This window comes from Chlorocebus sabaeus, chromosome 1 (assembly GCF_047675955.1).
Source record: "Chlorocebus sabaeus isolate Y175 chromosome 1, mChlSab1.0.hap1, whole genome shotgun sequence".
NCBI classification, from domain to species: Eukaryota; Metazoa; Chordata; class Mammalia; order Primates; family Cercopithecidae; genus Chlorocebus; species Chlorocebus sabaeus.
The window spans coordinates 56281384-56303651 of NC_132904.1; the positions used below are offsets into that span (position 1 = coordinate 56281384).

General features: G+C 36.5%; 1 protein-coding gene across 12 annotated transcripts in view; it reads left to right on the forward strand.

Moving 5' to 3' along the window:
- STK33 (serine/threonine kinase 33) overlaps positions 1 to 22268 on the forward strand; it is a 270185-nt gene that overhangs the window by 11731 nt on the left and 236186 nt on the right. For 9 of the 12 annotated variants that reach the window (XR_012093839.1, XR_012093837.1, XR_012093833.1 and 6 more), the window contains exon 2: positions 3807 to 3967. The gene's annotated coding sequence lies outside the window, so the exon portion shown is untranslated. The remainder of the gene's footprint in view (positions 1 to 3806; positions 3968 to 22268) is intronic. The other 3 variants (XR_012093842.1, XM_073018648.1, XM_073018641.1) reach the window with 2 other exon arrangements.

Sequence of the window (22268 nt, forward strand, 5' to 3'; positions counted from 1 at the left end):
GAGAGAGAGCTGTTGGAGAAGGGCTAGGTATAAGGGGGAAGATGCCTAAACCAGAGGTTTATCTTCTGGTGCTTCTGACGTTGGCATTATCATAGTCTTGCTCTGATCATCGCCCATAGTCTCTTACTGATTGGCCTTGCTCCAAGGCTGTGTCTCTCAGGCCTCTCTTGCCCTGCCTTATTTGTGGTATTAATAACTGAGAGTTGAGGAGTGACCTGCAGCTCAGGAGTTCTGGTCTTGTTGAGCAGCCATCCTTAATGTATCCAGTTACAGTATTCATTCTCGCAAGACACAGCCCAAGCTGGCACTTCAGACATGAAGGAATATGTATGAAGTTCCAGACATCACTCATGTAGGACTTAGTTCTGGAATCCTCCCTACATTATGAATCATTGAAGGAACCGGCATTGAAAGAAGATTGGTGAGAGGTGAGAAGGGAGGGTATGATAGCTATTTGCAAATATTTGAAGAGTTGTTCAAGTATAGCAAAGACCCAGATTTTGGTCTTGTGTTCAGGCCCTACCATTTACTAGCTTTGTTTTCTCTCTCTTTTTTTTTTCATCTAAATTCTTTTCAGCCTAAAATCATTCTGCGATTCAATAAATGTAACAGGCAGTGACTGTACTGATTAGATCTGGATCCTTGAGGCAGATTGAGTGGCAGCATTTTAGCTTTTTGAGCTCAGCCACCAGTGAATTGAAATTGTAATAGCTGTATTCATTATACTCAGAATTGAATGTTATTAATAAGCCATTCCTTAGTCCCATATTATCTCTGCTTTACAGACTAATTTTTCTTCAATAGGATTTCCTTAATTGTCTCAAATGTTTCATTCCTAGAATGCTTAAAATGTCTAATTGCTATAATCTCCAGAGAAACTCAACAGTCTTAATTACATCTAGTGTTTTTTTATTTGATTTGATTCTTTAGATGAGATTAGAAGTAACTTATTTCAGAGGATATGATTATTCTCTATATAACTATGCTTTTTGTAAATTTAGAAAGTTTTGGTCATATTACACCCACATTATCATTATCTCAGATAATTTAGGCTATGGACTAGCATATAGTGGGTTAACTTCTTTCAGAGCATATAGTGGGTTAACTTCTTTCAGAATGAATGGCTTGATGATACTATTTTTTACTACCTTCCCCCCATCTTTCTTATCATTGTCTTTGGATAGTATTGATTTATACTTTCCGTTCATCTAGTCATTTCCATAGGACATGTCAAGACTTGCTGCCTATGAAGCAGAGGGTTCTTGAGTTTGATCCTTTCCTAAATATCTGCTTTCTCATGAGTAATGTCAATAATTTGTGGAATTTTGCTTTTAGTACTAGATGCCATTTTTTAGTGGAAATATTGGCAAATTGGATTTCACCCAGAAGGTGAGGGGACTGGGATAGTGAAGACTTTTAAATGATGTGAAGGACAGGTGAGGGTGTTGGGATTGTAGAAAAGGCAACCTCTAGGGCGTATGACCAAGGGGACACATGATCATTTTCTTCATACCTGAAAGGCAGAAACCTGTTAAAGAAGGACTAGGCATATCTGTAAGAATGACGTAATTATGTATGATCTGTAAGAAGTTTTATAAGGAGATAATTTTGGCTCATTTTGAGGAAAAACATTCTGGTGGTGTCCAATGAAATGAGCTTCTTGAGGAAATTAAGGAGTGGGTTCCCTGTCATTGGAAAACTTTAAACAGTGTCCATGTCAGCATCCATCAGATCTTCTGTGAAAGAAATTTCATGCTGTGCCAGATGTCCTCATATACTATTTGTAATTTCTAGATTCTGTGGTTGCTTCTCCACTACTGATGCTACGTTGTGGCCACTTCTCCACTGTAGGGTTTGCTTTGGTGACTTATATAATTGGTTTTATGTTTCTGAACATACTGTAGCCCAGAAGGCTGTGATGTGGATAAAAACTGTCTGACATAAACATTTTAAAAGATAAGAGGATATATACCATGTACATATATACTTATACACATACATATTTGATATGATTAGGCTTTGTGTCCCCACCCAAATCTCATCTTGAATTGTAATTTCCATAATCCCCATAATCCCCACATGTCAAGGGAGAGACCAGGTGGAGGTAATTGAATCATGGTGACGGTTTCCCTGATGCAGTTCTTGTGATACTGAGTGAATTCTCATGAGATCTGATGGTTTTATAATCGGCTCTTCCCCTCTTCCTGCCACCTTGTGAAGAAAGTGCCTGCTTTCCCTTCGCCTTCTGCCATGATTGTAAGTTTCCTGAGGCCTCCCAAGCCATGCTGAACTGTGAGTCAATTAAATCCCTTTCCTTTATAAATTACCCAGACTTGGGCAGTTCTTTATAGCCACATGAAAACAGACTAATACAACATCTATTTGTTTTGTATAATTGAGAATTACACTTTTTAGTTTTGTTCTTAGTTCCCGTTGTTAAAAAATATCAAGCTGTATGCTGTAGAGATCTCTGAGTATCATAAGAAATTTTTTTTTTGTTTATCAAATTGATTTTTAAAAAAATATAGCTCTGTTAAGTCCTCAAAATAGAGCCAACAAAGAGCTTTTATGGAAGTAGGAATTAAAATTGGTGGTTTTATTGTGAGAGTATTTGAGAAAGACCTATAAATAAAATAGTATGGACATTCAATTAGTGTCTTAGATATTTAAGAATAGGAAGTGGGAGCACTGTAATCATTTTGGAAAATTGTGTTTTCAGACTCACTTACTAATTGGATTGTTGAGTGCTGTGTTAGTGGTTTCAAATGGCATTACAATTCATTGCAATTCTGACCTGGGGTAATAGATGTAGAGGTAAAATGAAATCTATCTTCCTGAAGAAGTACTGGTTATATGAAATGATTAAATCTGATTTTAAAATAAAGCATTAAGTGCAGACTGCTAGGAGTTCAAAAAATACAGGTTCCTTGAAAGAAGATTTAGTGCATTTAGCTTTTCCTCATTGTGGATGAAATGCCTTTAAACTGATGCAAGTTATCATGCCAATAAATTAATCAAATAGGGGAAGTTACATATCTTCTCTTTGAAATGGACCCATCCTTCATGGACAGAGAGTTCTCTTTCAGGACAGACTTTATTCCAAACACTTAGAAGACTCCCTCTTTAAGTGTTTGGTGTCTCTTTTCCTAAGTCTTTTCTGGGATGAGTCTTAGCTCAGTGCAGGTTCTTTGATTTGGTATTGTGAAACCGAAAGTCATCATGCTGGAAAAATTCCCTGGTGACTCTCTTACCCAGGCTGGAGTGCAGTGGTGGGATCATGGCTTACAGTAGCCTCGGCCTTCCAGACTCAAGTGATCCTCCTGCTTCAGCCTCCTGAGTAACTAGGACCACAGGCATGCACCAACATGCCTGGCTCTTTTTTTTTTTTTTGTATATATGGGGGTCTCACTATGTTGCCCAGGCTGATGAATTATCTCATATGCAGAAATACACATTTCCAAGCATATATGCAGAAATATTATGAGGTGTGAATAGGAAAATTGTACAACACTGTGTATATTGGTTGCAGAAAGGTTTCTAAGAAAATGGGCTGAGTTAAGGCTTTCTGTGTGAGGGGGATTGGGTTAAGATTTGGCTCAAGGTGAGGAATGTGAGTTGGTGGGGAGGAAGGAAAAGGCATCCCAGAAGGAATTTAGAGGGAGGGAATGAATGAAGCAGCAGATACCTTTGCTTGGCTGAGAAGTCTGAGCTTCCAAATGGAGGGAAATGTCAGGGATAATAGGCTGAGGAGGACATAGGGTAGATGGTGGTGATTATAATGTCTTTTTTTTTTTTTTTTTTTCCAGACCAACTTGCTTCCAGATTGCCTACAGCTGGGAAGATAATACCAACACGAAGACTGCAGATAACCCATGATGAAGTGCTAAGTTGTTTGCTATGGTAGTAGCTGGAATTCAGAGGGGAGAGACTTATGGCTACCAGATCCAAGATAGGTTCTGTGAACAAGGTTTTCTTTTTTTATAATTTACAATTTTTAGTTTCTGTGGGTACATGGTAGGTATATATATTTATAGGATACATGAGATACTTTGATACAGGCATGCAATACATAATAATCACATCATGGAAAATGGGGTATCTGTGCCCTTAAGCAGTTATCCTTTGTGTTACAAATAATCCAGTTATACTCCTTAAGTTATTTAAAAATGTACAATTAAATTATTTTGACTATAGTCACCCTGTTGTGCTATCAAATACTAGGTCTTATTCATTCGTTCTATTTCTTCATACCCATTACCGATCCCCCTCCCCCTTCTCCCTACTCCATTCTCCTCCCAGCCTCTAGTAACCATCCTTTCTAAAGCCATCTAAAAATCAATTTAATTGTTTTGATTTTTAGATCCCACGAATAGTGAGAACGTTTGATGTTTTTCTTTCTGTGCCTGGCTCATTTCATTTAACATAATGACCTCCAGTTCCATCCATGTTGTTGCAGATGACTGGATCTCATTCCTTTTTTATGGCTGAATAGTACTCCATTGTGTATATGTACCACATTTTCTTTATCCATTCATCTATTGATGGACACTTAGGTTGCCCTCAAATCTTGTCTATTGTGAATAGTACTGCGGCAAACATGGGATTGCAAATATTTCTTCCATATACTGATTTCCTTTCTTTTGTGTATATACCCCACAGTGGAATTGCTGGATCACATGGTAGCTCTATTTTCAGTTTTTTGAGGAACCTCCAAAAACTGGTTGTACTAATTTACATCCCAACAACAGTGTACGAGGGTTCCCTTTTCTCCACATCTCCTCTAGCATTTGTTATTTCCTGTCTTTTAAAAGCCTTTTAAACCGGGGTGAGATGATGTCTCATTGTCGTTTGATTTTCATTTCTCTGATGATCAGTGATGTTGAACACCTTTTTATGTACCCATTTGCCATTTGTATGTCTTCTTTTGAGAAGTGTCTATTCAAATCTTTTGCCCATTTTAAAAATCAGATTATTAGATGTAAACGGGGCTTTAGGTTATATAAGTAAGAGCCTTTTAGGTGAGGGAAAATAGCATACTTGATGACTTCCTTGTAAGAATGTGAATGAAATGAGCAGTAAAATGAGAACATGTGAATTCTAGGCAGCTTTTTTTTTTTTTTTCTTGTAAAGCATGTGAATCTTTGGCAAGTCACTTCTCTTCTTTGGCTTTCATTTCATGTATTTATTTCATTATTTAGTATAATTTAAATTCATATTTAACAGGTTGCTCTTAAATTAAAAATATTCATCTACAAGAGAGATAAAAATATATGCTCTGATCCCCTCATCATTGTTGAAGAAATTACATTGTATTTTAAAGGATCTTCCATTTCTGAGATTCTTATTCTAGGAATTGAACTAAAGTATTTGAAAATACCTTATAAATGTTAAAATAGGGATACAAGTATAAATTGGTGGCATTTCATTTGGTATTTAGTGTAGTAGAGATTCTGTAGATATGCCTATATATAGTGGCAATAAGGGCTCCACTGAAAGGTTTAGATTTAATCAAAAACCTATACCAATTGTACGATGGTTCCTAATTGCTCTCAAAATCCATACTCTAACTGATTCTTCAGGATCTGGGCCAATCTCTAGTGGTTATAAAATGGACAGAAATGATTGAGTGCCACACATTTTAAAAGAACTAGCAAAATTTTTTCATTCAGAATAACATAAAAGAGAAAAAGGAAATGGTAATGACTATAACTTGGTGATTTCCAAGTCTGCAGTACCATTTAAAAGATAACACTAAATAATAATAATTGCCAGGTACTGTGCTAATTGTTTTATGTACTTGATTGGTTTTAGTTCTCACAGTGACTATCATTACTTCCGTTTTACAGATGAGGAAACTGGGGCTTGGAGAACTTGCCTAACTTGCACACTGGTCAATGGAAGAATGGAGACTTAAACCCAGATTTTCTTATCCAACAGAGCCTCTGCATATAATTATTACCCTATATCCCTATATATTCTTTTAAAATTTAACTAGTTTTTAGATAGATAATAGTTGGACTGGTATATACTTTAAAAAAAGAAGAGTATATAGTAAAATAGTCTTCCTTTTGTCTCTGTGGCCTTGATATCCATTTCATTTCCCTGGAGCCAAGTAACAATTGAGTATGGTTTCAGAGATATGTGTGTGTGTGTGTGTGTGTGTATGTAAATTACATGTACAAAAATGTACATATGTGGTATACACATAGTATATTATATATAAATAAAATGTTACCCTTGTTTTATACAAGTGGTAGTATACTGGAGTTGCTATCTTGCACCTTGATTTTTTTTTTTGCCTAAAAATATCTTAGATATTGTTGCAGTTAAAAAAAAACCCTCTTCATTTTTTAAATTGCTGCATAGTATTCCACTGTATGAATGTACCACAACTTACTTAAATACTTCCCTACTGAAGGGTATTTGAACATTTTCCAGTATTGTGCTATTATTGCAAGTGATGCTGTCATAGATAACTTTTAATTTATGTTATTTTATACATGTGTAAATTCATTGTATATGTTAAACAAGAAACTAGGAGATTACTATGAACATGGTGAAGTTCACTAATAAAGAAGGTTTTTCTTCCCAGTACAGTTGTGTGATAAATCATAAACATGTGAGTGCTTTTCTATCAGCAGAGCTCCATATCAGGCACTGTAATCATATATATGTATGGGTTTGTAGATTTCAAAATGAGGAAAGAGAAGATTATGGCATAGTTTACTGACTTGTAGTGAGAGATATCTGCATATGAGCAGACATTCACTCAACAGAGTGAAACTTTCATTCCTAAAGAAAAATGACTCATTGCTGCGTGGAAGAACTTCCCTGGAGAGGCACTGTTGCATTTGACCTTTATTAGGATTATGGTATGATTCTTGCTCAGGAAAGTTACCCTATAAAAATGGTTATAATGGCTCTGTTACCATTGAGTATATCCAGAAAATGGGCAAAAGGAGATTTTTAATATTTGTATGTAAATTGAAGAGAGCCAAAGTAAGCTTGTGTATAAAGAACTGCAGAGCAGTAAGATAGAATAGAGTGTAAATGGTATGTATACTTACACCTTCATAGCTTCTGCATTGGTAGAATATAAGGTTGAATGTGAAAATAAATGTTAATATTGCACAGTAATTTGCGTTTTTCCTGTTACTGAGTGAGTAATTACTATGTCCAGTAGTGGTTCTAGAGATTTTAAAAAGAATATGTATAGTAAAGAACAATAATATATTTATGTGCCCAGATAAACAAGTTCAAGGAAGGTGACATGGCAGAATCAAGAAACATATCTAAGATTATTTTGCTTATAGCATGTAGCATAAGTAGTAAATAATAAGTAAAGCATATGAAAAGTCATCTAAGCTTTTGAACTTTGAGTTAAGACTTAGTTTGATTTGTCCTCCTAATATTCTGATTTATTACTGAATTCTTGAAATATCTTCGATTTTTCTTTCTGCTATTTTTTGTTTCTTAGAATCTATAGTTAATGAACTCTGGAGTACAGTCTAAAGTCACTTTGATTATTGAAGAATTTAAAATCTTTTATCCAGAAATATAGCTTTTTAGTTTATTTGTATTGTGTTTGAGACATAATTGAATATAAAAGAGTGATACTGCCATATTTTGATAGTTGTATCATATTAGATACCATAGTGCCCTCTGCTAACTATTTACTAGACACATTTCAGGGCTCCTATCTTCCCAAATTTTCTTCTAAATGAATCTCCCTGGCAGGACATGGTGACTCATGCTTGTAATCCCAGCACATTGGGAGGCTAAGACAGGAGGATCACTTATAGCATATAATTTATTTATTGTATGAAACGTTAAATCCCAGGGAAGTAGAGCAGTTCTTTCATGTCTTATTCAAGATTGTTTAAAGTCATCCAGTAGTCTTTTGAGAATTGATAAAGCTTTGGAACATCTGTCACTTGTTTCATTTTATAGCATTGTTGTTAGGAGTTTGGCATGTTAGCAGATTTCCGGTTTTGAAGCCTGTCTCTGTCATTTATTAGCTGTGTGGCCTTGTGCAAATTACTGAACCTCTCTGTGTCTTATTTCATGATCTGTAAAGTGGGAATAGTAGTAGAACCCATCTTATGGGGTTGTTATAAGAATTAAGTGAGACAATATTGTCAAAGTACTTAGGCCAGTTCCTGGCACAAAAAAAGGTATTTAATAAATGTTAGCTGTTATTCTTCGGTATGAGAAAGTTAATATCTGATATATTCACACATTAAGCAGTTGAAGTGATGAAATTTGTGGCATATATTTATAGCCAGATAGATAGTAATACATTATAAAAATTTTATCTACAATCTGAAAATAGATTTCAGGTTTATTGATTTCTTCTTATTACACTAGATGGTTTCATGAACATCAAATAGTTTGGAAAGTATTAAAAGGAAATGAAGTCTTAAAGGCCTAAGAGCACACTGACTTGATTGTTGGTTGTAATTCTTATTTTGAATGAGGGAGGTCACCTTGGAACTTGGACTGTTCTTTCTTGCCCATGCAAAGTATGATCACTAATATGCATTTCCCAGACATTGGTGCAGTGGCGGTGGCGAGAGATAGTCATGAGGATTAGGAAACGTCTGCTGTTTGTTTTCGGCTCCTCTTCAGTCCTCTTTTTAGAAGTCTCTCTTCATTTTCCCCATCTCAGATGCCCAGTTTCTGTTTGCTGCCCTCTGGCACAGCATCCTGTAAACATTTTCTCTACCATTTACAAATGTCGGTTATTGATAGGCTAACTAGATTGAGTTAGTCTTTTTAACATCTCCCTCTTAATATATCCCTTGGTGGGGAATCTGTAGTCTTTAGAATACAGTATAAGCTTGTTAAGACTCGTAAGGTACTCCATGATTTAGTCTCTTCCACTCTCCTCAGCCTGCATCTATTGAGATGATCATATAGTTTTTCTTTTTTAGTCTATTACTATGGTAAGTTTGATTGATTTTCAAACGTTAACCCAACCATGGATTTTTAGGATGAACCCTACTTGGTCATGATATGTTATCCTCTTTTTTATTGTAGTAATATATACATATATATGAAATAAAATTTGCCATTGCAACCATTTTAAGTGTACAATTCAGTGGCATTAGCTGGCTATACACTACTTCCAAAATTTTTCAGCACCCCAAACAGAACTCTATAGCATTAAGCAGTAACTCCCCATTCTTCTCTCTTCCTCCAGCCCCTGATAACCTCTAATCTACTTTCTGTCTCCATGAATTTGCCTATTTTAGCTATTTCCTATAAATAGAATTACACAATATTTGTCATTTTGTGTCTGACTTATTTCATTGAGCGTAGTGTTTTCATGGTTCATCCGTGTTTTATCAGAGCTTGTTCCCTTTTGTGACTGGGTAATAGTCCCTTGTGTCCATATGCCACAGTTTGTTTATCTGTTCATCTGTTGATGGACACTTGGGTTTTTTCTATCTATTGGCTATTGTAAATAACGCTGCAGTGAGTGACTGTTGGTGTACAGGTATCTGTTCGAGGCCCTGCTTTCAATTCCTTTGCATGTATACCTAGGAGTAGAATTGCTGGTCATGTGGTAATTTTATGTTTAGCTTTTTGTGAAGCCACTAAACTGTTTTTCACAGCAGCTACACCATTTTAAATTCCCAGCAGCAATGTATGAGGGTTCCGGTTTTTCCACATCCTCCCCAACACTTGCCATTTTTACAAAGAATTAAAGCAATTTCATTATCCTTTCCCTTCCCCCCTTCCCCCCCTTTTTTGGAGACAAGGTCTTGCTCCCTTGCCAGACTGGAGTACAGTGGCACAATTATAGTTCACTGTAGCTTCAAATTCCTGGGCTCAAGTGATCCTCTTGCCTCAGCCTCCTTAGTAGCTGGGACTACAGGTGCATGCCACCACACTTGGCTATATATATATTTTTTTTTTAATTCTTTTTTTTTTTTTTTTGTAGAGACGGGGCTTATTATGTTGCTCAGGCTGGTGTTGAACTCCTGGCTTCTGGCATTTCTCCTGGCCTGGCCCCCCAAAGTGTCAGGATTACAGGCATGAGCCACCACGTCTAGCCTCATTATCCTTTTACATATTAGAGGATTTAGTTTGCTAACATTTTCTTAAGAATTTTTGCATCTAGGTTCATGAAGGATATTGGTATGTAGTTATATGTACTTGCAGTGTCTTTGTCACGTGGTTTTGGTAACATAGTAATGTATTGGGAAGTGTTTATTTTCTGGATGAGTTTGTATAGAACTGGTATTATTTCTTCTTTAAATGTTCTTCTTTAAATGTTTGATAGAATTCACCAGCAAAGCTATCTGGGTCTAGGGTTTTCTTGGTTGAAAAGTTTTAACTGAGAATTTAATTTCTTTACTATTTATAGTTATTTAAAAGAGAAAAAGTATTTATGGCTATTCTGATTATCTTTTTTCTTTCTTTTAACTTTTAATTTGAAATAATTGCAGATTTACAAAATGTTTCAAATAAGTACACAGGGAGGCTCTGAGCATGCTTCAACCATCCTCCCTCAATATTAACATCTTGCATAACTGTAGTATACTATCATACTAGGTATCAAGTACACAAAGCTTATTCAGACCTCTCCAGTTATATGTTCACTCATTTGTGTATATGTGTTTCTAGTTCTATGCAGTTTAATGCCTGAGACTCATATTAGCTCCATCTCTAAGTGTCCACTTCCTCTGGGGTGAGTGGGGATGGAGAGGGAGGGAGAGGGGCCACTGAGGGACTGGCAACACTCCAGCATGTGGTATTGGGGTCCACGGGCAACTTCAAGGCAGGTCTTATGTAACCACAAACTTTGTGTAACCATCACTGTAATCAAGATACAGAACTGTGCCATCACCATGGGTCTCCCCTGTCTACTCCTTTATACTCATACCTACCCCTCTCCTATCTGTAACCCCTGGAAACAGATTCATTTCTATAATTTTGTTATTTCAAGAATGTTATATAAATGGAATCATACAATATGTAACCTTTTGAGATTGGCTTTTTTCACTCAGCATAATTCCCTTGAGGTTCATCAAAGTCTGTTGTATATTCCTTTTTATTGCTAAGTAATAGTCCTCAGTATGGATGTGCTACTGTTTGTTTAACCATTCACCTGAAACTATTTGAATAGTTTCCTGTTTTTGACTGTTACTAATAAAGCTGCTATGAATGTTTGTGTACAAGTTTCTATGTGAATGTAAGTTATTTCTTTGGGATAAATGCCCAAGAGTACAATGACTGGGTTATGTAATAAGTCAATTGTAGTTTTAAAATAAACTGCCAAGCTATTTTCCAGAGTGGCTGTACTATTGTACATGACCACCAACAGTGTACGAGTGATCCGTTTTCTCCATATTGTCACCAGCATTTGGTATTGCCACTATTTTTTATTTTAGCCTTTCTGATTGATGATACTTCGTTGTGATATTAATTCACATTTCCCCAAAGCCTAATGATGTTGGTGATCTTTTCATGGGCTTATTTGCCATTGTGTATCTTCCTCTGTGAAAAGTCTATTCATGTATTTTGCCCATTTTCTAGATGAATTTTTTAAGGTTGAGTTTTAGACATGCTTTGTGTGTTTTAGATAGAAATTCTTTGTCAGATATGTGATTTGCAATCATTTTTTTCAGTCTGTAAGTTGTCTTTTTAATCATTAACAGGATCTTTTGCAGATAAAAAGTTTTAAATTTTGGTGAAGTCCAGCTTATCAATTTTTCCTTTTTTACCTGTTCGTTTTGAATGAGCTTTGGAGTTTGTTGAACTTCTTGGATCTGTAGGTTTGTAGTTTTTGTCATGTTTAGAAATATTTCACCTCTTTTTTCTGTGTTTGGTCCTCTATTTAGTATATATACGTTAGAATGCTTAATACTTTCCCACAAGTCATTGAGGCTCTGTTCATATTTTCCTTGAGTATTTTTTTTAAAAATATTTTATTTTGGATAGTTCCTATTGCTATGCCTTTACTGATTTTTTCTTTGGTAGTATTTGATCTGCTGTTAATTCTATCCATTGCATTTTTCATTTTAGGTATTGTATTTTTCATCTGTAGAGGTTCCATTTGGGTCATTTAAAATATATCTTTCAGTTGAGACCATCCTGGCTAACACAGTGAAACCCTGTCTCTACTAAAAATACAAAAAATAAAAATACAAAGAATTAGCCAGGCATGGTGGCAGGCGCCTGTAGTCCCAGCTACTCCGGAGGCTAAGGCAGGAGAATGGCATGAACCCGGGAGGCGGAGCTTGCAGTGAGCCGAGATTGTGCCACTGCACTCTAGCCTGGGTGACAGAGTGAGACTCTAGCTCAAAAAAAAAAAAAAAAAAAAAAAAAATATATATATATATATATATATGTATATGTATTTTTAATATATATATATCTTTATATATATATCTTTCAGGCACCATAGTGCACTCATCCCTGTAATCACAGTGACTTCAGTGGCTGAGGTTGGAGGATTGCTTGAGGCCAGGAGTTCGAGACCAGCCTGGGGAACACAGTGAGACCCTATCTCTAAAAAAAAAATAAAATAAATAAAAAATCTTTCATTTTTCTCTTCATCATGTTTATGTATTTCTCTACCCTGTTAGACATGTAGAACATATTTATATGATTCTTCATTTCTGGGGCATATTTTCGCAGATTTTGTATGCCCGTTAACTTTTAACTGGTTGCAAGACATTATGGATTTAGGTGACTTCTTTAAATAGTGTTGGCTTTGTTCTGGCATGCAGTTAAGTTGCTTGAAATCAGTTGAAGCCTTTTGAGACTTGCTTTTAAGCTGAAGTAGGGCAGGTCTGGAGCGGTCTTTAGGGATAATTTATCTCTGTTGTCAAGATGAAACCCTTCTGAAAATTCTACTTGCTGCCCTATGTATTAAGATATCTTTCCTCTCTGTCTGGCAGGAATGAGAATTGTTCCCAAATCTTGTATGAGATCTGGGAATTGTTCTGTCTTTTTCTTGCAAGGCAGTTCTCCTTCCTCTCCCACTCCCAACACGAGCCTTGGATAGTTTTTTTAAAATTAGTTTTTTATTGTGGTAAAATACATATAAAATTGACATTTTCACCTTTTTTTTTTTTTTTTGAGACGGAGTCTCGCTCTGTCACCCAATCTGGAGTGCAGTGGCGCGATTAGCTGTTATTCAGCTCACTGCAAGCTCCGCCTGCCGGGTTCACGCCATTCACCTGCCTCGGCCTCCGAAGTAGCTGGGACTATAGGCGCCCGCCACCATGCCCGGCTAATTTTTTGTATTTTTAGTAGAGATGGGGTTTCACCGTGTTAGCCAGGATGGTCTCGATTTCCTGACCTCATGATCTGCCCACCTCGGCCTCTCAAAGTGCTGGGATTACAGGTGTGAGCCACTGTGCCTGGCCCCATTTTAACCATTTTTAAGTGTATAATTAAGTGGCATTAATTACATTCACAATTTGTTACAACCATCACCACTATTTCCAAAACATTTTTATCACCCAAACAGAAACTCTGTAAACTTTACTAGTAACTCCTTATTTTCTCCTCCTATCCCTAGTAAACTTGAATTTACTTTCCATCTCTATGAATTTGCTTATTCTGGATATTTCATGTAGGTGGAATCATACAATGTTTTTTCTTTTGTGTCTGGCTTATTCTAGTTAGCATACTGTTTTCAAGGTTTTTCCAACTTGGGTAGTTTTGGCTTTGCATATGCTTGCATTAGCTCTTAGCCGAGACTCGTGTATCGTTTTGCAGATCTCGGAAGCTGTCTTTTGTGCAGCTCTTTCCCTCAACTAAGCTACACTGCTGGGCTTTTGGGGAGTTTGCTGCATTCTGGAAACTGCTTCTATGTGGTAAACTGGTGCAATCATGGAACCCTTCGTGTTTGCTTTCCCTCTCCCAGGTATTGCAGTACCGTGTCTTGTGTGATTGTCCAAAGACCATTGTATCATGTATTTTGTCCAGTTTTCTAGCAGTTTATGGCAGAAGGGTAAGACCTGTCCCCCTGTTATTCTGTCTTGATCAGAAGCAGAACTGTCCTCTGTGTCTGTGGGTGTGTGTAACAGCTTTTATTGAGATGCAATGGCCATACAATAAACTACCTATGCTTAAAGTGTACAATTTGATTTTTACATATGTGCACATCCATGAAACTGTTGCACAATCAAGATACTGAACATATCCATCACCCCCCAAAATTCCCTTATGTCCCTTTTAATGTCTCCATCCTGCCTATCTCTGCCCTCCTCTGCATTCCCAGGTAACCTCTGAATATGTTTCTGTCACTGTAGGTTAGTTTGCATTTTCTGTGTAAATGGAATCATACAGTACTATGTTGTGTGCACCAATAACTTACTCATTTTTATTGCTGAGTAGTATTGCATCGTGTGGGTATACCACAATCGATTTATCCATTCACATGTTGATGGATGTTCATTTGGGTTGTTTCTAGTTTTTGACTACTACAAACAAAGTTGTTATATATTTGGATAAGGCTTTTTATAGACATATGTATTTATTTTTCTTTGGTGAATACCTAGGATTGGAATTATTCGTTCATAGGATAGATACATGTTTACCTTATAGAAAAGCTGTTTTCCAAAGTGGTTTTACCATTTTCCATTCCCACCCTCAACAAATGAGGGTTCTTGTTGCAAGAACCTCACATCCTCCCCTAATATTTGGTTTTGTCAGTCTTTTAAACTTTAATCTTTCTGGACGATGTGTAGGGATGTCTCATTGTGGTTTTAACTACATTTATCTAATGAGTAATAAGTTTGTGAAATTTTTTATCTGTTCATTGAACACTGATATATGCTTTATAAAGTATCTGTTCTTTTGCCCATTTTTTTTTTTTTGAAAACAGGTTATCTTTTTATTTTTGAGTTGTAGGAATTCTAATTTTGGATACAAGTTCTTTTTAGATATATGTATTATGAATAGTTTCTCCCAGTCTGTGGCTTGCCAGTTACTCATTTTCTTTTTTCTTTTCTTTTCTTTTCTTTTTTCTTTTCTTTCTTTGAGACAGGGTCTCACTCTGATGCCCAGGCTGGAGTGCAGTGGCACAATTATGGCTCACTGTAGCCTTGGGCTCAAGTGATTCTCCCATCTCAGCCTCCCGAGTAGCTGAGACCACAGGCGTGCACCACCACGCCTGGCTAATTTTTGTATTTTTTGTAGAGACGGGGTTTTGCCATGTTGCCCAGGGTAGTCTTGAATTCCTGGGCTCAACTGATCTGCCCACCTTGGCCTCCCAAAGTGCTGGGATTACTGGTGTGAGCCACCATTTCTGGTCACCTATTGATTTTCTTAATGGTGTCTTTTGAGGAGCAGAAGTCTTACATTTTGATGAAATCTAATTTATCAGTTTTTCTTTTATGGCTAATGTTTTCTGTGTTCTTTCTAAGAAATCTTTAACTTATCTGAAAGTCATAAAAACATTCTGTGTTTTCTTCTAGAAGTTTTTAGTTTTAGGTTTTGCATTTGTGTATATGATCTATTTCAAGTTAATGTCTGTGGGTGGTATGAGATAGGAGTTGAAGTTCAATTTTTTTCCCCTTATGGATATACAGTTGTTTCAGCACCATTTGTTGAAGACTTTTCTTGTGTTGTTGAATTGCTTTGCCACCCTTGTCAAAAATCAGTTGACTTCTGTTTGTTTTAGTTGATTTGTCTAGTCTTATACCAATACCACAGTGTCTTGATTATGGTGACTTGATAGTGAGTCTTAAAACAAGGTAGTGTGAATCTTCCAATTTTGTTATTTTTCAAGATTGTTCTGGCTTTTCTGGGACCTTTGCCTTTACTGATGCATGCTAGAATCATTTTGCCAATTTCTATAAACTGTGCAGCCAGATTGAGAATCATAGAATAGACCTTGGTAAGTTCATGCCTTGTGATGTGTTTAAGAAGTCATTTTGGGGACTTTCTCCAGATAATATTCCTGGGAGCACTGGGCTTTATTTGAATGTTTATGTTTTATAACTCCTAAAAAGGAAATTTATACTATACATACTTTTCTTTGGGTCTTTGCCTAGGTACATAGTTTCCTTGTCAACTTTAGTGTCTTTGGTGGAACTGACTTGTTACTGCTCCAATCTTAAGAATATAAATGTTGCTTTAGTACAAGAAAAATAAGAAGGTAATATAGCACATAATCCATTAAAGTCTGTCTACAAAGGATGTGTAAGAGAATACGATTTTTTTCTCTGTAGTATCAGAATCAGTCTTCCTTCTGCTGCATTATATTTCCTAGACAGTTATTAGGGAAATGTTCAGGGTCAGAGTTTTATGGAACTGTACTTAGTGAAATATCAAATACTATAATAAATAGCTTTCTTGCTTTTATATTTCCAGATAAACTCAAGTTTTCAAAAAACTTCAAATAGTCTAATTTTTGCTGTTATCTTGAAATACATGCTTTAATAGCACCACACTTATTAGTGACTTTTAATAGTAGAGAGAATTATGTTACAGTATGTATGATGCTTTCTAGAAGTTGTCTAACCATACTGTGGTATTCATTTTTGTAATTATTTTTGAGTTGTGGTTTTACATATATAATTCATTATCCACAATTTATGATCCCAGTTACATAAATCAGTTCTTTTAGTCTCTTGTAGTAAGTACATGTAAATGTTATGAATAATATTTTGGAGGAACTTTTATGCCATTTTAATGAGTTCATGTTTGCATTGAATAACTGAATTGTAACTTGGAGTGTTCCCAGAATAGAAAATGTGAATTACTAAAATGAATTTGGGTACTTCAGGACTGTGATGGAAGAAACTAAGAACTATATTTTATTTAGTGATCATATTGTTTTATGATAAAAACAAGCTATTTTGCTCTGGGTGGCAATTATTTTGTACTAAGGAAGTACCTTGGAATTATAGACCATCCTTCAATTTTATGTGCATTCCTGTCAGCTGAAAATAATTGCTGATTTGGATTTTCCTTGGAAAGAGAGGTGGAGATTATATTATTAACTTTGTAGGGAGGCATTTTTTAGTCATTAATCAGATATATTGCTGTAGAAGCAGTTGAATATTATTTTAAAAAGTTCAGAATCTTGTAATATATGCCCAAAGAATAAGTTAATTATAGAAAAGTGCTACATTGTATGATTCAGATAATCTGAGACTGATGACTAGTTTAGTGTGTAGCTAGGTGCTAATTGTATGTGCCGTGGATATTAAATGTAAAAGGAGTTCAAGCCTGGAAAGATTCACATGGACTGGAGCTGTTAGTTTGTTTTTGGTTTAAAGGATAGAATTTGGTGTTATTCATCATGCCCATATTGGGACAATGAAAAGACTTCCCAGTATTTCCTACAAAAGGTTATCCAGGTGTAGTTACATGCTTCTGATTTTCCCCGTTGTTCTGTTTATATAGGCATAGCTCATTTATTACGGGAAATGGGAGGAATAGCTGTATTGGTGCTATATTGGTTTGTTATAGCCAATCCCTAAAGAAATGTGTTCCTGTAAAGACTCTTTTGTTTTTCTTTATATCCTTTGAAATTATGATTTGCTTCCAGCCATAATTTCTTGCAGCCACAAATAGTAAAAACTAATACTTTTATAGCACTGAACTGTGTACGTAACTGTGTTCTAGATACATTTCATATTTTGACTAATTTGATCTTCATGATAACCCCATGTGGTAGGTAATATTCATTTTTTCATTTTACAGATGGGGAGCCAGATAAATATTACATAGCTAGAAAGTGACAGAGGTGAGCTGTGAACCAGAGTCTCTACTGTTAACCCTAGTCTATGCTTGAATTGACTTAAGAAGTAAATTTTATTAGTAATGTTTTAAAAATTGTTATTATTATTATTATTTTGACATAGGGTCTCACTCTGTCACCCAGGCTAGAAGGCAGTGGCTCGATCTTGGATCACTGCAACCTCTACCTTCTGGGCTCAAGTAGTCCTCTCACCTCAGTCTCCCGAGTAGCTGGGACTACAGGCACATGCCACCACCCCGGCTAATTTTTTAGTATTTTCAGTAGAGATGGGGTTTTACCATGTTGCCCAGGCTTGTCTCAAACACTTCCACAGTGCTAGGATTACAGGCATGAGCCACCATGCCCAGCCTTAAACATTATTTTAACAATGTCATAGGTTAGGCAGTTATAATTGTATTAAAGTCCTGAGAAGCTCACTCAGTAATTTAAAAAATTTCCACTAGAGGTCAGTCTATCACTTGGCAATATAAATATTTTCTGCTTTCTTAGAAGTGCAAAATTTCATTTACTAAATTAAAGAAGTATGCTATGGAAGAGACTTGGGTAGCAGAATAAATTATGAATTGGAAACGTAATAAAAAAAGTAATCTTTATAGTAGGAAAAGCATATATGACTATTACAAGATGCAATATTGGTTCAATTGACTGTATTTGCAGAATTTAGTTAAGATATCCTATGAGATGCTATCTGGGCATAGGAAAGACTAATGACCCTGATCTTTAGTTGTTGCCTCTAAATGAACCACACATTAAACATTAGACCAATTTTTGTGTTACTAGTACTTCAGATTCTTTTTGTTGACTCATTTAATTCAGTCAAGGACTTAAAGTATACCTGGAGAGTAACGAAATAGTGAAAAGATTGAATGTTTACTATTGAATGTTTACTAAGAGATATTCTGATAATTTTAAGGCAATGTGGGTCTAAGATTTTTAAAAAAGTAGTCTAGAGGCTTTTATTTCTCAACTCTCAAGTTTTGGAGATAACAAGGAATTGAATTAAGATGCAGAAACTGAGAGTGTATTTAGAAGCTGCATTTTGAGGTAATTTCTTTGCTTGTAAATGCAGTCATATTTTGGAAGGATAAAATATTAATTAACTAGAATCTTAATCTGGAAGGATTAAATATAGTTGGAGAGTCTAGCATGGTCCTGAGTATAAAGTTATTAATCAGTTGACCAATGATGTTATTTATATGTAAATAATGATTTTGGCTTCTGTAGGTTAAATAAAGCCTTTTAGGCAGCCTTCAAACTAGCTGAAACAATCTGACTTGACTTCAGATTTGTCACACTGGAAATGAATGGCAACATGCGGAACAGGCCAGGACGGGGGGGAAGTTACATAGGAGGGGTGGTTCGGCAGAGTTTGTAAGTTTGGATGGGTAATAACTTAACCCAGGGGATTGCTGGTGGAGGGGTGAGGGAGTCCTGTAAATAGAGATAGGCAGAAGCAGACAGGTTATTTGGGTTCTAGGTAAACAAGGTGCATCTAAGACCTAAGAAGTCTTCAGAGGCAGCAGAGATGAACAAATGAACGTGAAGGTGAGAGTTAATGATTTCTAATGGTACCTATCCCTTACTATGTACTTATTTATGTGCCAGGCACTGTGCTAAGAGCTTTATGTACAGTATCTCTTTTTCTCCTTGTCATAATCTTGTGAGGTAGGTTCTAATCCCTTTTCACAGACAAGATGACTGAGGCTGAATGAGTTTCAATAACTTGCCTTGGGTCTTAGAGCTTGTAAATGGCAAAACTGATATTTGAACTCAGGGCTTATGACTCCAGCTGTGAAACTCTGCTTTCTGATGCAGAAGGTATTTCTTTTTTTGCCCCAGTTTTATGCTGCCTGCAATGTAGGGATGGCCATAGGCTTATATCCAATGGGAAATTAACACCATGGGTAAACCCCAATTACAGCAAAAGCAGAGAGTTATAACTTCCAGGGAGGTGGGGGTTGGTATTTTTGTTAAAAATGTGAAGTTTTTTAACCTTTGACTGCAAATCACGGTGAAAAACCTATATTCTCCATGTAGCGCTGATTAGATGGTGGCGAATCCATCTCCTGTAGTTTCACTACTTTGTTGTTTTTTTCCCTCTTTTCTAAAACCCACTAATTATCTTACTAGGTGTTCTCTCTGTTGACTCGGTTTCTCATAAATGACACTCCTGGAGATGCCCTCTCAAGGGCTTTCTAGAGTCATAATAGGAAGAGTAGTGGGCAAACCAAAAGGAAGTTTAGGGATCACTAATTTGGTCTGTCAGTGTACTTTTGTCACTTTATTTTTACACCTGCAGGCAGCAGTGCTTCTGAGACCTTTTAGTCCTTTAAAGATAGCTTTGATCCTAGATCTCTTTCTGCTTAGGATATGTTTTTGAAGGGATAAGGACAGAATGTCAGCTTTCTTCTCCCAAAGGCACCGGTTGTTGAATTTCCCCTGTAATCTGGGACTTTCATCATTTCCTCCATGTTGATGGTGGTGCTAGACCTGGGGAATAGCATTTATCTTTTGTTTTTTGACCCAAGTGGCAGGTTAATGGTGAAAGGTCCATCAGCTAAGAATGCTTTTAATAAGGCCTTCTTTTTTGTGGTTTAGCTAGGGTCCATCTATGGTTAACCGCAAAAAGTATTTCCCAAGTTCCTTCAGTCTTTTCTTCTGAAGTTGCTTGAAGGTAATACTTAGGAAGAGTACATCCACATGCTATACAAGGGCAAGCAAATGGAAAGTTCTCTTTCTATAGCTTTTTATCTCTTGGGTGAACCTTCGATTTATTTTGACAAAATAATACAGAATTCTTAACCTAGCAGTATAAAGTAACACCAGATTCACAAGGGCCAAACGCTTCTCAGCGGAGCAGGCTCAGCAGAATTGTGTAAGGCCAGAGTGCCTGCTTTCTTCCATAAGTCTTTGGGATTAAATTTCCTCATCTCTGTTTTTAGTCCATCAATGCCCAAAGTCATCTCTCTCTTCTATTTGCTATTTCATAGAGAAGGAAGCCATTTGATGGGAATTTCCTAAATTCCCTACAACCAAATCTATATACCTACTTCCACCTGTTAGCATCCATCTTCCTCAGATAGCTTTCCAGCTGGCCTGCCTGCTACTTTCCACTCTTGATTCTCTTACATCCTTTCTCTAAAGTCATATTTTACAAATAAAAATCTGATTATGCCACTCTTCTACTGGAAAAGTGTTTATTTGCATGCTTGTAGGATACAGCCTCAAATCTTTAACATACCTTATAAGGCCCTGTAGATATTGCTCCTTGCCTAACTCACCATTTTAGACTGACAGCAATGTAGCTCTTCCCCCCACCCCCCCCACAGTTCAGCCATACTGGTCCCTTTTAGTTTCCTCAAATCTGCCAAGTTTCTTCCTGGTTCCTCTTTTTGGAATGCATTCCTCACTTCCCCTGGCTAACTGATTGGTGTCCTTCAGGTCACTGCTTGTGTTATTCTTTCTGGGAAATCCCAATGTAGTCATATCTCTTGTAATTATTAAGTTAGTGACATTATTTTCCAAGTGTTATTACCAGGAAGTTCAGTTCTCACTCTTGAAGACTTTTCCTTCACTTTGTGTATTGTGTAAGAACTGGGGGCTCCAAAAGGTTAGTCTCATGTACCTTGTGGAGGGTGAACTCGAAATCTGAGAAGTACAATATAGCTGTTGCTGATAAAGACTGTTGCTATTGAAGAATGGTCCTGCACAGCCCAGAGGGACTGATTAGTTGTGATGACCTGCCCAAGATGCAGAAGGTACATTTTACATTCATATATGTACAGATTTACGTTCATACATTTAGTCATTGTTTGTCAAAGCATAATCTTGTGTCATCATGGTTATAGGCTGGGTTAGAGTCACCCTTCCTCATGATCCCCTGGGCTAGATTGAGCTTGGGGCACCAACCCAGACAACTCCTGCCTAGCGAGTATTCTTTTGGTGCCATTTGTATCCCTTCTTGCCAGAAGATTTTGGTCAGGGCAATGTTAGGTTTACTCCAGCAGCTAACTTTGAATACCAAGGAACACTCCCAGAAGGCCTATGGGCTTTATATCCCAAGAAAAAAGATAGTTATTGCTAGGTTATATGCCCAAGGAAGGCCCTACTTACCCAGATACAGGGTACTTACTCATTTTTGCAATCTGTCACTATGGGAGGTGACTTAAGTGATTCTTCACAAAATAAAGTGAACTTCAAGGAGATTTTTGCCTCTCCTAGAACTGAGAAGCAACTCAGAGATTCTTTAGCTAGAATAATTTAATCTGTAACACTTGGGGACTCTAATCTCTGCTTAAACAGCTACCCCTTTACTTAGTTATTGATCTGCTATTCTTGTGATTTTTAAAAATAGTAATAGTCTGTTTTCCCCACTATAATACAAGCTCCAAGAGGGTAGGAAGTATTTGTGTCTTCTTTATTGCTGTATTTTCAGTGCCACCCAAAGTGCCTTGCACGTAGTTAATATCCCATGGATATTTGATGAGTGAATGCATTTTAAGTTTTCCAAAGTAGAATTTAAATAGTAACTATT